Source organism: Macaca nemestrina, chromosome 16 (genome assembly GCF_043159975.1).
Source record: "Macaca nemestrina isolate mMacNem1 chromosome 16, mMacNem.hap1, whole genome shotgun sequence".
Taxonomy (NCBI): Eukaryota; Metazoa; Chordata; class Mammalia; order Primates; family Cercopithecidae; genus Macaca; species Macaca nemestrina.
The window spans coordinates 67145697-67163527 of NC_092140.1; the positions used below are offsets into that span (position 1 = coordinate 67145697).

Consider the following 17831-nt stretch of genomic DNA (forward strand, 5'->3'; position numbering starts at 1 on the left):
TCCCCATGCGGTGGGCTCCCGGGCAGGCCTGAGCCTCCCCAAGGGGTCCCGCCCCCTGCTCTGTGGGGCCTGGTCCCGTGGACAGCCCAAGGGCTAAGGAGTGCAGGCAGGGCTGGGGACTGAAAGGCAGCTCTGCCTGCAACCCTAGTACAAGATCCCTGGGTGAAGCCAGCTGGGCTCCTGAACTGGATGGTGACTTGGAGAACTTTTATATCTAGCCAGAGGATCCTATGTGCACCAATCAGCACTCCATATCTAGCTAACTTAGTGGCCACTTGGAGAACTTTTCCGTCTAGCACTCTGTGTCTGCCTCAAGGATTGCAAACGCACCAATCAGCACTCTGTGTCTAGCTCAGGGTTTGTAAATACACCAATCAGTACTCTGTCTAGCTCAAGGTTTGTGAATACACCAATTGGTACTCTGTATCTACCTAATTCTGTATCTAGCTAACTAGTACTCTGTGACTCTGTGTCTAGCTCAAGGATTGTAAATGCACCAATCAGCACTCTGTGAAAACGGACCAGTCAGCTCTCTGTAAAGTGGACCAATCAGCAACATGTGGGTTGGGCCAGATAAGGGAATAAAAGCTGGCTGCCCGAGCAAGCAGTGGCAACTGGCTCAGGTCATCTTACACACTGTGGAAGCTTTGTTCTTTGGCTCTTTGCAGTAAATCTTGCTGCTGCACACTCTTTCGGTCCACACTGCCTTTATGAGCTGTAAAACTCACCATGAAGGTTTGCAGTTTCACTCCTGAAGCCACTGAGACCACGAACTCTCTGTGAGGAACAAACAACTCCAGACTCGCTGTTTTTAAGATCTATAACACTCACCAGGAAGGTCTGCGGCCTCGCTCCTGACAGTGAGATCACGAACCCACCAGAAGGCAGAAGTTCCAGACACATCTGAACCTCTGAAGGAACAAACTCCGGACGTACCATCCTTAAGAACTGTAGCACTCACCACAAGGGTCCACTGCTTCATTCTTGAAGTCAGGGAGACCAAGAACCCACCAATTAAGGACACGATAGTACTGGTTTTTGCTATTGAGTTGTTGGCGTTCCTTATATATTTTGGATATTAACCCTTTGTTAGATATGTGGTTTGCAAATATTTTCTCCTATTCCATAAGCTTCCATTTCACGCTATTGATTGTTTCCTTTGCTTCGTAGTTTACAGAAGCTTTGTAAATTTGATGTGGTCTCACTTGTCAATTTTTGCTTTCGTTGCCTGTGTTATTGGTGTCACATGCGAGAAACCATTGAGACTAATGTCATAAATCTTCCTCTCTGTCTTCTTTCAGGAGTTTATAGTTGCAGGTCTTACATTAAGTCTTTAAACCATTTTAAGTTGGTTTTGTGTATGGTGTAAGATACAGGTACAGTTTATTTTTGCATGTGGATATTCAGTTTTCCCGACATCATTTGCAGAGGAAATAATCGTTTCCCCATTGTAAATTCTTTGTGTTCTTACTGAAGATCAGTTGACCATGTGAGTGTGGTCCTATTTCTGTGCTCTGTTCTGTTCCATTGGTCTATATGTCTGTCTTTGTGCTAGTACTATACCATTTAAATTTCTGTAACTTGCAAAATGCTTTGAAATTAAGGAAGTGTGGGGCCTTTAGCTATTTTTTTTTTTTCCTCAAGATTGTTTTGGCTCTTCAGGATTGTTTGTGGTTTCATATAAATTTTAGGAATATTGTTTCTATTTCTGTAAAAAGTACCAGTGGGATTTTGATACACGTTGCACTGAATCTGCAGATAGCTTTGGGTAATATGGACATTTTAACAATATTGTCTTTTAACCCATGAACACGGGATGTCTTCCAATTTATTTGTATCTTTTTAAGTTCTTTCAGCAATGTTTTGTAGTTTTCAGTATATAGGTTTTTTTCTCTCCTTCGTTAAGCTTCTTTCTAAATATTTTATTCTCTGATGCTTTTATAAGCAGTATTGTTTTCTTAATTTCCTTTTCGAGTTGGACATTGTTAGTATATAGTAACATAGCCGTTGATTTCGAATCTTGCTTTTTTTTTTTTTTTTTTTTTTTTGAGACAGCGTCTCTCTTAGTCACCCAGGCTGGAGTGCAGTAGCGGGATCTCGCACTCCTAGCTCCGGCTCACTCCTAGCTCCACCTCCCGAGTTCACGCCATTCTCCTGTCCCAGCCTCCCGAGTAGCTGGGACTACAGGCACCTGCCACTACGCCCAGCTAATTTTTTTGTATTTTTAGTAGAGACAGGGTTTCACCGTGTGTTAGCCAGAATGGTCTCCATCTCCTGACTTCCTGATCCGCCTGTCTCGGCCTCCCGAAGTGCTGGGATTACAGGCATGAGCCACCGCGCCCAGCCGCAATCTTAATGAATTAATTTATTTAATAGATTTTGTGGGATCCTTAGCATTTTCTATATATAAGATCATGTCATCTGTAAACAGAGATAATTTTACTTCTTCCTTTTGGATTTGGTTGCCTTTTCTCTCTTTTGCTTAATTGCTCTGGCCAGGACTTCCAGTACTAGCCAAATTCTGTTAAAAAGAAGTGGCAAGAGTAGGAATCCTGGCTGTGTTCTTCTTATCCTGGCTGTGTTCTTAATCGTAGAGGGAAAAATTTCAGTTTTTCACCATTGAGTATGATGTTAACTGACGGTTTGTCATATATGGTCTTCATTATGTTGAAATATATTCCTTCTATGGCTAATTTGTTGAGAGCTTTTTTCATGAAGGAATATGGAATTTTATCAGTGCTTTTTCTGAGTCTATTGAGATGATTATATGGTTTTTGTCTTTCATTCTGTTGCTATGATGTATCACATTTATTGATTTGTGTAAGTTGAATCATCCTCGCATCCTTGGAATAAATCCCAGTTGGTCATGGCATATGATGCCGTTAATGTGCTGTTGAATTCTGTTTGCTGGTGTTTTGTGGAGGATTTTTGCATAAACATTTATCAGAGTATTGGCCTGTAGTTTTATTTTCTTGTAATGTCTTTATCTGAGTAATGCTGGCCTCATGAATTGAGTTTGAGAGTGTTCCTTCTCTTTAATGTTTTTGAAGGCTGTGAGTAGAATCGGTATTAGTTCTTTACCTGTTTGGGAGAATTCAACAGTAAAGCCACCGGGGCTTTTCTTTGACGAGCGACTTTTTATTAAGGCTTTAATCTCATTACTCATTATTGGTTTATTGAGGCTTTCTGTTTCTTCATGATTCAATCTTGGTAAGTTGTATGTGTCCAGGAATTTATCCATTTGTTAGACTATAGTTGTTTGTAATAGTCTGTAATGATGTCCGTGGTATCAGTTGTTATGTCCCCTTTTTTGCTTCTGATTTTATTTGGGTCATCTCTTTAAGTTTGTCTTGCTTTTGTTGGTCTTTTCAAAAAACAACTCTTAGTTTCATTGATTTTTTTCTGTTATGTTTCTATTGTTATTTTATTTATTTCTGCACTGATCTTTATTGTTTTCTTCCATCTGGTAACTTTGTGCTTAGCTTGTTTTTCTTTTTTTATTTCTTTGAGATATAGAATTATGTTGTTCATTTGAATTATTTCTTCATTTCTAGTGTAGGCATTTATTATAAACTTCCCTCTTAGTCTTGCTTTAGCTGCATCTCGTAAGTGTTGGGAATGCTATGTTTCCGTTTTCATTTGTTTGATATTTTCTAATTTCCCCTTTGACTTTGTTCTTCGACCTGTGGGTTGTTCAATAGTGCATTGTTTAACTTCCACATATTTGTGAATTTTCCAGGTTTACTTTGGCTTTTGATTTCTAGTTTCATTACATTGTGACGGGAAAATAAACTTGATATGATTTCAATGTTCTTACATTTGTTAAGACTTCTTTCTTGACCTAATGTGTGATTCTGTCTTGGAGAATGTTCTGTGTGTGCTTGAGAAGGATGTGTATTCTGCTGCTGTTGGGCAAAATGTTCTGTATATGTATGTTTGGTCAATTTGTTCCTTAGTGTTATTCAAGTCCTGTGTTTCTTTATTGATTTTTCTGTTTTGATGTTCTATTTGTTATCTAAATTGGGGTATTGACATCTCCTATTATTGTGTTGTTGTATATTTCTCCCTTCAATTATGTTAATGTTTGCTTCATATTTTAGGTGCTGTAATGTTGGCTGCATTACATATTTATAATTTTTTTAAATTTTCCTGGTAAATTGACAGTTTGCCATTATATAATGTCTTTGTCTCTTGTGACAGTTGTCAACTTACAGTATATTTTGCCTAGATAAATATGGGCAGCTGTGCTCTCTTTTGGTTACAATTCGCATGAAATGTCCTTTTAAAAAATGTTTTAAAAATCCTTTTACTTTCAGCCTATTTGTGTCTTTAAATCTAAAGTGAGAATTTTGTAGACAGCATATAGTTGGATCTTGTTTCATTTTTATTCATTAAGCCACCTTATGTTTTCTGATTGGGGAATTTGATGCATTTACATGTGAAGTAATTAATTATAAAGAAAGACATATTACCGCATTTTATTACTTTGTGTGTGTCTGATAGCTCTTTTGTCCTTCTTTTCCTCTCTTACAATATTTTGTGTTTTGTTGATATTTTTGAAATAACGTTTTTCATTTTATTTTCTGTGTTTTGCTAGGTATTTTCTGTGTGGTTACCATAGGGCTTACATAAAACATGTTACAATGATCTAGTTAAAGCTGATACAAATTAAGTTTAATCACATACAAAAACTCTGCACTTCACTCTTTCCCCCCAAACTTGTGATATTGATATAACAAATTTTTTTATATTGTGTCCCCAGTAGCATATTTTAATAGTTATAGTTATTTTTTATACTTTTGTCTTATAACTTCCACCAGAATCAGAAGTCATTTATGCACCACTATTACAGTATTACAACATTCAATATTTGTTTATATATTGGCCTTTACCAGCATGCTTTATATTTTCATATACATTTGTGTTGTTGTTTAGCATCTTTTTGTTTAAATTTGAAGGATTCCCTTTAGTGTTTCTTATTAGGCAAGTCTTGTGGTGATGAACTTCCACAACTTTTGCTTATCTGGGAAAGTCTTCATCTCTCCATTTTTGAAGGACAGTTTTGCAGTATATAGTGTATTTTATTGTCAGTTTGTTTTCTTTCCGCACTTTGAATATATAACCCTACTTCCTTCTGGCCTATGATGTTTTTGCTGAAAAATCTGCTGATAGTCTCATGGAGTGTATTTTTGTGTGATGAGTTGTTTTTCTCTTTCTGCTTTTGAAATTCTCTCTGTTTCTGAATTTGGACGATTTGATTATAAGGTATCTCAGTGTTAACTTCTTTGAATTCATCTTATTTGAAATTCATTGGAATGTTTAAACCTGGATGTCCATTTCCTTCCCCAGATTCAGGAAGTTCCCAACCATTGTTTCTTTACATAAGTTTTCTGCTCCTTTATCTCTCTCTGTTCTCCTTATGGAACTCCTATAATGTATTCGTTGGTCTGCTTGGTGGTATCCCATAAGTTCCTTAGGCTTTTTAATCTTTGTCATTCTTTTTTCTTTTTGAATCTCTGAATAATTTCAAATCACCCGTCTTTTAGTTTACTGATTTTTTTTGTACCTGATCAAGACTGCTGTTGAACTCTTCTAGTACATTTTTCTCTTCAGTAACTGCATTCTTCTGCTGCAAGTTTTCTATTTGCTTCTCTCTTTAAAAAATGTATATTTTTGTTGAAATTCTCATTTTGTTTATGTGTCTTTTTAATCTTATTGAACATTTTATTGACAGTTATTTTGAATTCCTGTCAGGTAATTTATATATCTCCACTTCTTTAGGGTTGGTGTCTGGAGATTTATTTTGTTCCTTTAATTGGGACTTTTCACCTTATTTCTTCATTGGTTTCATAACTTTGTGTGGTTATCCCACATTTGAAAAATAGCAACTCTTCCATTCTTTATGGACTGGCTTCATAAAGGGAACAACCTTCACCAATCAGCCTGGCTAGAGATTTTGGGACCCTCTCAAATCTTTTTTTGCATTTTTGTCTTCTCTGAACTTGTACATGTAGATTCCCAATTAGAGAGATCAGCTGGTTGTTTCTTCTTTTTCTACTCCTTTGTCTTCTTCTTTCTTCCTTCTTCTTTTTGGAAGCTCATATTTTCTGGCTTCCTCTGATAACTGTCTGCTGTAGCATGTGTTCTTTGAAACTGAAACACGCCTCCTCACTCTTTCTTGTCCTCAGTGGCATCAAGACTATGTTGGGTCTCCTAAGTACCCTGAGGCAGGCTAGACAGAAACCAGTCCCTTGGGTAGCCCCCTGAAAAGCTGGAACATGAGACTTATGTTTCACTCTTCTCTTTCTCCCTAAAGGAGACGTCACAGAGCTGTATCAACCTCTGTCTGCTATACTGTGGGTTTTCTGGAGCAGCAGCTCACCACACAGCTCTTTTGTTATCAGTGTTTCCCAGGCATCTAGAACATGCTGGGTTTCATCAGTGCTTCCAGACAAGCAAAACCAAAACCGGGCTCTTCTGAAGTCCCCTGACAAAAGTCACAACATTGGAGGTATGGTTCAGCCTTTTGTTTCTCTCCCCAGGAAGAAGCCAGGAGATAGGAGTTTCACCATGCAAAGGGGAGGAACTATAGTGAGATAATGCCACCATTTTTAGTTCTTCCTTCAATATGGGCTGGTTTAACACTCACCTGGGTTGCAAGAGCCTCTTAGCTCATTTCTGGATTTTACATAGAGAAAATTTGTCAGATATTGTGGAATAAGTGTTTTTATGGGAAAAAGGAGGCTCTGGGTCTTCCTATTCCACCATCTTAATGAGGTTGCTTCAATATACCTCCTTTTGATTGTGTTTAGTGCTCTGATATAGGCCTAATGATTGCAAAACACCATATTCACCATATTCAAAATCTATAAATGATTTTACTTCACTTCATACTTATATCAGTCAGGGTTCTCTGGAGAAACAGAACAAATAGTATGTATATATATCTACATTTAAAGGAATTGCTGCTGGTAAGTCTAACATCTGTAGGGTTGGCATACTGGAATCTCAGTTAAGAGCTGAGGCAAAATTGCTTTTTCTCTGTGAAACCTCAGTTTTTGCTCTTAAGTCCTTTGACTGACTGAGGCCCACCCATATTAACAAGGATATTCTCCTTTACTTAAGGTCAACTGAATATAAATGTGAATCACATCTAACAAATATCTTTATCACAGCCGGGTGCGGTGGCTCATGCTTGTAATCCCAGCACTTTGGGAGGCCAAGGTGGGTGGATCACGAGGTCAGGAGATCGAGACCATCCTGGCTAACACGGTGAAACCCCATCTTGTTGGGGTCCGTGCCAGGGGTGGTGGAAAATGAAAGAACACACAAAAGACAAAGACACACAGAGAACATGGCGGCCGCGCTCAGAGCCTCCGCCTCACTTTATTTATACTCCATAAACCCCATGTCAGCAGAAAGAATGCAATGCAAAACAAACTTTCTTTTCCCAGATGTAACCTTCTACTCAGTTCTTTGTTTCTATGCTCTTCCTTATCTGCCCGCCTTCTTGGCGCCTATGGGAGTTCATTAAAAGTTCAATTGGAGATACTGTCCTTGAGCCCTATCTATTCTCAGCATACTGTTTTCAAAGGCCCCTGCACCATCTCTACTAAAAAAATACAAAAAATTAGCCAGGTGTGGTGGCAGACACTTGTAGTCCCAGCTACTCTGGAGGCTGAGGCAGGAGAATGGCTTCAACCCGGGAGGTGGAGGTTGCAGTGAGCCGAGATTGCGCCACTGCACTCCAGCCTGGGTGACACAGCAAGACTCTGTCTCAAAAAAAAAAAAAAAAGAAATACCTTGATCACGTCATCTAGACTACTATTAGACTAAATAACTGGGCACCATAGTTTAGCTTAGCCAAATTGACACGTAACGTGTATCATCACATTACTCTATACAACTAACCTAAGCTCACAGAGAATCAAAGATTATCAGGGCTAGAAAGGACATGGGAGATGATCCAGCTAACGTCTTTATTTTACAAATGAGAAGGCTGAGATGCAGTTAGGCAGGATGACTTAGCAGAGGCAGCGTTAATTAGTGAAAAGGACTTTGTGGTTTGAAAGATATAAATATGATGGCTAGGTTCATCTTTTATCACCTATCAATTTTCAGATAAGATACTTAACCTCTCTGTGCCTCTGTTTCATCATCTGTAGGATGGAAATTTTATATACCAACCTTATGGCAAAATTTTGTAATAACAATCTCTCATGGAGAGTAATTACTCAATAAATGGAAATTAGTTATTATATTATCATCATTGACAACATTATGGGCACTTAAAATGTAGCTTGTAACTCACTCAAGAACTCACTGGTAAAATGGGAGAGTTCCCTTACCCCCCTTGCAGAGGATGTGAGACAGGGGTGTGGCTCGTCTGTTCAGCTGCTGTTGGCGCTCAAACCCCCTACAGGACGGGGAGCATGTGGACAGGCACGTGTAGGAACTGGAGTGAGCACCCCTGGGTTCCGGCCCCACAGGAGCATCTAGGGGTGGGAGCCTGCGACTCCTGAAGCCCAAGTGGGCATGTGTTACAGTGCTATTTTAGCCATGCCATCCATGGACAGCTTAAGTGTTAACCAGCTCAGTGCCCTCTTGGTACCTGGGTCCTTGTCCAGGTGTCCAGGAAGAATCAGGTCACACATGGACTTGAAGGATGAATGTGAGGATTTTATTGAGTGCTGGAGGTGGCTCTCAGTGGGATGGATGGGAAGCTGAAAGGCAGGTGGAGTGGGAAGTTGATCTTCCCTGGAGTTTGGCCATCCAGCCGTAAGTTTTTTCTTTGACATCCCCAGCCAAACTCCTCTTGACATTCAGATGCTCCTTCTCTTCTCTCCTTCTCTACTGCTCTCCTGCTTCTCTGCTTGTCTGCTCATCTGCTTGTGCAGACTGGAGTTTGGGGTTTGTATGGGTTTAGAATGGGGGGGCATGGTAAACCAAAAGGCAACATTTGGGCATGAAAACAGGAATGCCTATTCCCATCTAGGGTCATGTGTTTCTAGGACTGAAGGTAGGGTCTTTAACGGAGAACTTCCCTCTTCTACCCAGTATTTCCTTGTCTCCTATCTGTATTACTGGGAAGTTATTAAGACTGTCACCATTCTTATTATTTATTCTCTGTTACAGTGGTGCTATCGCTAATAATCTAAAATTATGTTACTTGTACTATTCAATCAACTGCATATACTTTTTAATCTACATATTTCTCACTTATTTATACTGAAATAAAATCAGAGGATATTCTGTCAGTTGCTGATTCTTATCATGGTTAGTGGATTCAGTAGGATATTCCCAGCAAGATTTTGAAAAGTATTTTGAGGACTGTTGTGGGTAGACTTAGGTCTATGTTGGATAAACTTTTGAGGTGTTGATCCAGGGCTGTTTGTTTTGTGGCTCTTCCTTCCTTATGAATGCCCCTTCACAGGCATAGGCCTTAGAGATCATCCTGCTATCCTCTCTGTGCTTGTTATCAGAATGTCTGTTTTTGCTGCCTTGAGCCGCCAGCTCACCAACTTAGTAGTTTCTCTGTGCTGTGCTTGCTGATGTTATGCAGAGAATACCTGTGTTGGCAGAGGCCAAGCTAACCTCGACATGCAGAGAATTCTCCATCCTTTGATCTGTGACTATGTTGTTGCTTCATAATGTCAAGAGCCTAAAAGCTTTGGTTTGAATGGTGGCCAAATGCAAAGGCATTCAGAACCAAGTTTGATCCTTAATCCACAAAATCAAAGGTTCTTCTCTCTCAGCCACAGGTCCTGATTGTTGCCTTATAAAATTGGATTACTACTGTCACTAGAGCACTGCATTTTCCTTTTATCCATCATTTTAAAAGCTTGACTATGGGTGTGCTGATAAAATAATGAGCTATCCCCACCTCCCACAAACATAGCAAAGAAACTGCCAACTAAATGTGTCTTTGGAAATCATTTTTCTTCAAACATTTCTGTAACTCACATTTTAGAACTATTTTAAAAATGCCTTCTTGTGACAATTTTACTGAAAGAAAAAATTAGTTTTTCTATATTATACTCATAAGGCATTCTTCCGGGCTGTACTACATTTTTTTCTCTTCATATTTTCCCTTCATTTTTTCCTCTTTCTTTCTTTTTTTCTTGAGGGTGAGAAGTGGGGTAAGGAAAGGTAGCGTTAAGGCTAGAAGTCAGGGAGAAGCCCGGGGACCTGGATGGGGAACATTCTAGAATGATTACATAGGGTAATACTTTTCAAGTTTTAATGTGTAGAAATTTGGGGGGATAATATCCAAATGCAGATTCAGATTCAGTGGGTCTGGGGTGGGGCCTGGGAATCCACATTTCCAACATGTTTCCAGGTCATGATGCCACTGCTGATCCATCCACCACAATTTGAGTAAGAGGACTTAGGAGGAGGAGGAAGTCAAGGTATCAGGAGCACTCTGAATGAGGCATTTTACAAGTTTGCTCAGTCACATCTCAAAACAGCCCTGTAAGATTATTCTTCCTGTGTTACAAATAAGTTTACAGATTTAGAGAGGTTAAGGAAATGGAACCAAGCTGGAGTATAAATGCGGTTTGGGGTGACATCAGGGGCCACAGGTGGCTTCCTCTCTGCATTCCTTCTTGATATGAGTGCTTCCCTCCTTCCTGCTGTTGCTCAGTGTCCTGGCAAGGTGCATACATTCTGCTCCAGGGATGTTTCTCACGATAACTGCCCCTTTCCACTTGCACTTGTTCAGGGTCTTTGGTTTGACTTATTGTGGGATCTGGCCAGCAGCGCACAATGCAATGGGGCTCTTTCTTTGTTCCCAAGTGGATCGGCAGGTCGAGAAATAATAGACACACACAAGATAGTGAAAGCTAGGCCCAGGGGGTTCACTGCCTTCTGGTCCCGCGATGCCGCCAATGCACTGGATACACCAGCATTTATTATTAAGTTTAGTAGTGGCGGGGGTAGGTTAGTGAGGGATTTATGGTCATTTGACTATGAGGGGAGATGGTCACATGGGGATGAAGTAATTCTTTTAATATAACATCTGTATGCAGAAGTACAGTATACAGAGTGAAGAATTTACAATATAGTGTGTGCATCAGTAATTTCTAACAGAGCCTTGAAACAGAAACACAGTCTTTCCATAACCTATGATTAGCAAGATATTAATCAGCAGTAAGAGTCGCAGCAAAAGCTGGTTACAAACAATCCACAGAAACAGGACATGAAGCTAGACAACCGGTTAGACCAGAAATTCTCATAAGTGAGTATGCGTTAACCCTAAAGAGGCCTAGAAGAGCCGTGGCAAGATGAGGGCATTTATAGCCCTATCTTATCCATATGAACAGGCGCCCCTCGTGTCCATTTACAGGCTCGCCACAAGGGTCACGTTCCATTCCCAGAGCTATGAACATCTGCTTTTCTGGGGTAGGAATCTTGGTGATGTGAAATCTCCCTGGCTGCACATCCATTCATAGGCTCTCTGCAGGGGAAAGCACATCATGCACCATTGGCACATTCTGGCAGTCCAACCTGGCATTGTCTTTACACAATCCTGCATGCAACTTCGTACTTACAATAAGCAGGAGTATTTCATCTTTTATTCCATAGCGATAGTTTCAGGGTGTCTCCCTACATCTCCCCCTTTTCTCTAATTTAAATGAACCATAGCAATCATAACTTGGCACTGATCACAATTGGATTGAAGAATATTTTTTCCAATTTTACACATGAACAATAAACCAATAGCACAAATTATACACAGAACAAAATTAATAATAGTGGATCCTCCCAAAGATTTTACCCATTTTGTTGGACTCCATATAGATAGTATACATATTTTAGGATGGTACTCTTTTTTGTGAATGTGGCGTGGGGGGGAATAGGTTGTATGAGAGGTGGTTGGGGGACATTAGCAACAGGGGGAAGGACATAAGTCCATATAATCTTTACTGTCCCATCTTTGAATTGACTTTTTGGTGATTGCCATAGTGATATTTTTGGCTGCGTGGAAATAGTAGTATAAATCAATCTATTGTCTTGGTTTTCGAGGTGACAAGGTGGATTTACTTTCTCCAGCCCAAACTCTCATACCAGTCACAGCTATGGTTAATCTCCATAATTCTGAATATTCAAGCCCTAAGTGGGGAACCCTTTCCACTTAAAAGGAAAAAATGGTTTGACTATTGTTCTCTTCCCTGTCCACAGACTCTTTTTCTCTTCCAAACACCCTACATGGTGCTGCTAGAGTGAGTTTAAAGTGCAGCTCTAACTAAACACTCTTTAGTTCCCAAACCTTCTGAACATATGACATGCTTCCCGGCTTCACATTCAAGGCTCTCCATAATATCATCTCCCCTTTGCAGGTTTCTCCTGCATATTTCTTTGGCCACAACCAACCAAAACCAACCAAATGGGGCTTAACTGTTTGTTTGAATAGACCCTGAACTTCCCGACCTCCCTGCCTTTGCTTATGTGAGCTTTTTCCTGCAGTGCTCAACTTTCCATCATAACACAATGAGATTCTTTCCTATACCTTCCCTGTCCCTTCAGCCAGACACGAGTGCTTCCTTCTTTGGAAACTCTGCAGGCTCTTTCCTAACAGCATATTTTTTATTCCATCTCACATGATATGAACACATTTATTTGTACTCACCTTATTATTAATAGCCTATGAAAAATGTGAGACAGTCTTCCCAGGCTATTATCATTTAGTGATATGTAGTCTTCCCTCACCCTACATATCAATAGCCAAAATAGCAAAACAAACACTAAATAATATTTCATGAATTAAGTTGCGCGATACTATAAGGTTAAGAATAATAAATGAGATTCAATGGTAAGTGAATTATAACTTAGGTGCTCTTAGAGTATTAGTTTTTAGGGTTTTTGTTTATTTTTTTTTTGAGACTCCAATGAGCAAAATGGACCCCAGAATAAAACCTACGCATAAAACAGTAAGTAATGTGTCCAACAGTAATTCTCATCATCATCTGGAAAATGCAACAAATAAACTTTGCCTGCTAGAACTGCAGTGGAAACTTTCTGAATCAGTAGCAATAGAATAACTAGAACAGTGACCGGCATGAGGAGAGGCTCACTAAATGTTGAATTCCATCATTTTGCTCCCTAACTTAATTTTGTAGGACTGCTGAAGGGATTTCTTTGATCTAGAAAGCTTGCACAGCAGTAAGAAGAAAGCATTTGGTTTTCAGCATTTCATTTAACTGCCAGGTGTAGATACATCTTGTGAAGGAGAAGTGGAAAGCCACATCTCCTTGGAAACCTTTTTGGTATTCTTAGACAAATCAGAAGAGCAATGAATAGCCACCGATAGTACAATAACCCACTAGGCACCATGCTCCTTTGTTTTGGATGAATAGTTTAGAATGATTGCCAGTCTTGGTAGTTCTCCTATAAAGCAATCCTCTTGTTATGATTCAGTTTAAGGAAAGGCTATAACTTCTTCATCTATGATGGAGGTTAAAGAGAGAAGACAAAGTATAATACAGATGTCAGCTTAGAGATTATTCCAATTACTGCTCCTCTTTTTGGCATTACTGGAACTGATGCACACATCACTAGCACTGATGTTGACATAGAAAAGACTGTTCCTTACATTTGTTGACTATAGTGATTCAAATGAAAATGTGCCTAAGCATCACCTGGGAAGCTTGTTAAAAATGTAAACCTCTGAGAAATTCTGATTCAGTAATTACAGGGTAGGACTGAAGAATGTGATGCAAGTGACTCTTGGATCACTTTACACTTTTCATATACTGTTGAAGGAATTGAGGGTCAGAAATGCAAAGTGATTTTCCAAAGGTCACTCAAGTAGAAATAGAACAGAACCAGCCTAGGTCTTTTGATGCCAATCCAAGGCTAGTTCCTCTGTCTCACAGCTGTTTCCAATTATCTGGAGATGTGCATCTCAAAAATTAATGTACATGTGAATTAGCCATAAGACTTGTCATAATATGGATTCTGCGACACTAAGTCTAAGGACGGGCCAGAGATTCTGCATTTTGAACAGTCTCCTAGGTAATGCTGCTGCTGGTCTGTGGACTGCATTTTGAATAACTAGAATCTAGGACATCACTGGGCATGGATTAAAGCATTTAAGGAAACAAGAGCTGGCCATGGAACTCAAATACATTGGCCTTTTGTGATGTTGTAGCCTCTACTGTGGATAACACAGGACTGAGCACATGAAAGACTATTAGAAAAACAGGAATAAAACTTAGCTATTGAAAGTCCCGTGGGAGTAAGTGAGCCCCAAATCAGGTGGTGGTCTCAAATTACTCTTGCCTTGACTGTTTTTCCTCTTTGGTATAGTTTTCATGGTGATCTGTTTCCTTGGAGTACTGAGATAGTCTAATGAAGGCAAATGCTGGTTCCTAGAGTTATAGACAAGGTAGCAGGAAATGGAGAAGACGTACAGGAAAAAATAGAATCGAAAGCATGGCTAGGGTTCATGTGGATTTTTTAGTTTATGGATGACCTGAAACCAAAAATAAAATGATAAACATTTAAGTGTGTTCGTTAGTACAGTTAACAGGGTTTTTAAAAATAGCATAAAATTGCTGGGCGTGGTGGCTTATGCCTGTAATCCCAGCACTTTGGGAGGCTGAGGCACGTGGATCACTTGAGGTCAGGAGTTCGAGATCAGCCTGGCCAACATGGTGAAACCCCGTTTCTACGACAAATACAAAAATTAGCTGGGCATGATGGCTGGCACCTGTAGTTCCAGCTACTCGAGAAGCAGAGGCACAAGAATCACGTGTGTCTGGGAGGCGGAGGTTGCAGTGAGCCCAGATCACACCACTGCACTCCAGCCTAGGTGACAGAGCAAAACCCTGTCTCAAAAAAATAATAATAATAATAAAATAAAGTTAGATTATCAATTGAGTTATTTAACCAGGAAAAGAAAAATGGACACATACAATTACCTGATATTTTTTGGAAATTTTCAAAACCAGTTGTATACATCCTCAGAAAAGAGAAAAGTAAGAATTTGCATTGAAGTAGCAGTATTTTATCTGGTATAAAGAAGAGTTTGGATTCTCTAAAGTCAGAGAATAGTATATGGGGGAAGGATACAGACATAACATCTCTAGAAATTTTTATAAAACGAAGCACCTTCTTTGGAGGACTTTAATCAGTCAAGGTTTGAGTTCCTATTATGTTCCAGGCACTGGGCTAGGTACTGGGGCTGCTGCAGTGACAAGATACAGTAGCTACACATAAGACAGGAAACAGATGTACAAATAGATAACATAATACAATGGAATGAGGACAAGAGTGGAATTGTGATCTCAATGTGGGAAGTCAGAGGAATTCACTTTGTCCTGGGCAGTTAGGGGAGTCTTCAGAGAAGACTTAATATAAGCATTGAAGGATAAGTAAGAGATGGCCTGAAGAAGTTTGCTAACACTCACTTTAGCAAGTGTTATATTGTTACATGATAAGGGTAATAAAAGGACATGCCCTATGGAATCTAACACTCCTGAGTTCAGTGCCTTGCTCCACCACTTTCTTCTTCTTCCCCCCCCCGCCCCCCCTTGAGACAGGGTTGCCCAGGCTGGAGTGCAGTGGCATTATCTTGGCTCACTGAAACCACCACCTCCAGCATTCAAGCGATTCTCATGCCTCAACCTGCAGAGTAGCTGGGATTACAGGCATGCACCACCATGTCTGGCTAATTTTTGTATTTTTTTGGTAGAGACGTGGTTTTACCATGTTGATCAGGCTGGTCTCGAACTCCTGAGCTCATGTGATCCACCTGCCTCAGCTTCCCCGGGTGCTGGGATTACAGGCGTGAGACACCGCGCTCGGCCGACTTTCTGATGGCATAGTTTGGGCATATTATTTAATCTCTCTCTCAGCCTATATTTTCTCTTTTGAATAACAACATGGTATGCTGTATGAGAAAATAAATGAGATAAATGAGAAAACAGTAAACGCATGCCTTTGAGTCTTATAGATATTTCTGTACCTAATGTCAACAAATTTAGGGTCTAACTGATATCATAACTACACTCCTGAACACATAGTTATTTGGAACAAAGCCGCTCCTTTTATAAGTGCCCACATTCTTTGCTTGAACCCTCTGTTCTAAGATTTTTGTTCATTTTCTGTTCTAGATTTTCCCTTATAACACTTGTATTGGATTGAATTCTGTCCCCCACAAAATTCATGTCCATATAGAACCTCAGAATATGACTGACTTCAGAAATAGTGTCTTTGCAGATATAATTAATTAACTTATGATGAGGTCATACAGAATTAGTGTGGGCTCTAAATCTAGTATGACTTGTGCGCTTATAAGAGAGGGGAAGACACACAGGGTCACAGGGGAGAAGGCCATATAAAGAGAGTGGCAGAGAGTGGACCAGGCTGCCACAAGTCACAGAATGCCAAGGATTGCTGGCAACCACCAGAAACTTGAAGAGGCAAGGAAGGACTCTTCCTTAGGCTCTGAAGGGCCTTCGGAGGAAGCATGCCCTTGCTGATGCTTTGATTTTGGATTTCTAGCCTCTAATGCTATGAGAGAATACATTTCTTTTGTTTTAGGCTACCCAGTTTTTGTTACTTTGCTATAGCAGCCCTTGGAAACTAATATAACATCTATATGCCATCTACCTTCCATTTAAAGTCATGAGTTAATTCTGAAGGCATGTGGTGGCTTCGTAACATGTTGAACTGACAGGGCTGTGTTGCATTTCCTAGAACCCCCTTATCTGTCTGTTTCTAATTAAGCTGTGCCACAGGATACATTTTTGTGCAAGGTTTGGGGGCACAAACGTTAGCAGCAGTCATATTGTTTTTATGCTTAGACTATTGGGGCAGGGCCACCAAGTGCTTTTGTGGCTCATATACCTTATATCTGCTTGCTCACCTCATTGGTGTTTAAGGCAGCAGCCACACCTGCAATTGCTGTGCCTTCCCCTGCATCCTTTTTCAGCTTCTCTGACTCCTGGCCCAGGTGTGTATTTTACCTCTGTGAAGAAGAGTCCATCCTCTCCTGCAGGAGACAGTGAGAAACTGACATGGTTTGAGCTTATCCTTGTTCTCCCTACTTGATTTACATCCACCCATTCCTTCCAGACTGCCTGCCCAGCAGACATCAAGCTCCAGCATCAAATGCAAAGACAACGGCCTTGCAGACACTGTTTTACCAGCTCCATCAATTTTCTAACGTCAAATCTCTATAATAAATTGCTTCTCTAATTAGACCCTCAAAGATGTAGGCACTCAGGGTCCCATAGCTTCGTCCCAAGTTTTCAGACAAGATCATTTCTTCCTGTCTACAGATGAGACAGTTATAATTTAAAAATCCTTGCACCCAAAGTTCTCAAACATACCAGGTGAAATGCCAAGTGGTGTTTTATGTGAACTTACTTTTGTGGTTTTCAGCCTCCAGTGAATTTAGTGGCTCAGCATAAAGATCTCTCATTTCCTCTCCCTCATGTTTGTGACACTTCTTTCCCTTGTTCTGCTGCCACAGAGAAAGAAAATTACAGGCAGCTCCTACTGTTCCCTTCTTCGACTCCCACCAGGAGCTGTTGGCTCCAGGGTTCACATTCTGTTTTATAAAGGCTTTTTCAGCCATGGTTTGGGAAGACCTTGGCTCGACTGTCAGCAGGAAGCGTGGCTATCTGCAGCTGGAGCCTCAGAGGAGAGGCCCTGACTCCACAGTGGCAACTCTTCCCTTCAACCTTGCCCTAGTTCTCTTTCCCGAGAGCCAGACAATGTAATCTGAGACATCCTGGTGCTGATGGGAAGAAGATGAATCACAATGTAATGGGCGTTGGATACTTTTTTTTTAAAGCTCTCATTTCCTTTGTGCATAAAAG

At 40.2% G+C, this 17831-nt stretch overlaps 2 long non-coding RNA genes across 3 annotated transcripts in view; one reads left to right on the forward strand and one right to left on the reverse strand.

The window, feature by feature from the left end:
• LOC105485580 (uncharacterized) overlaps positions 1 to 17831 on the forward strand; it is a 242176-nt gene that overhangs the window by 112366 nt on the left and 111979 nt on the right. The window lies entirely within an intron of this gene.
• On the reverse strand, positions 15630 to 17593 carry LOC105485579 (uncharacterized). The gene is made up of 3 exons (XR_989681.2): positions 17377 to 17593; positions 16874 to 16999; positions 15630 to 15895 (listed from the first exon to the last, which is right to left on the reverse strand). It is a non-coding gene; the product is annotated as an uncharacterized lncRNA (long non-coding RNA).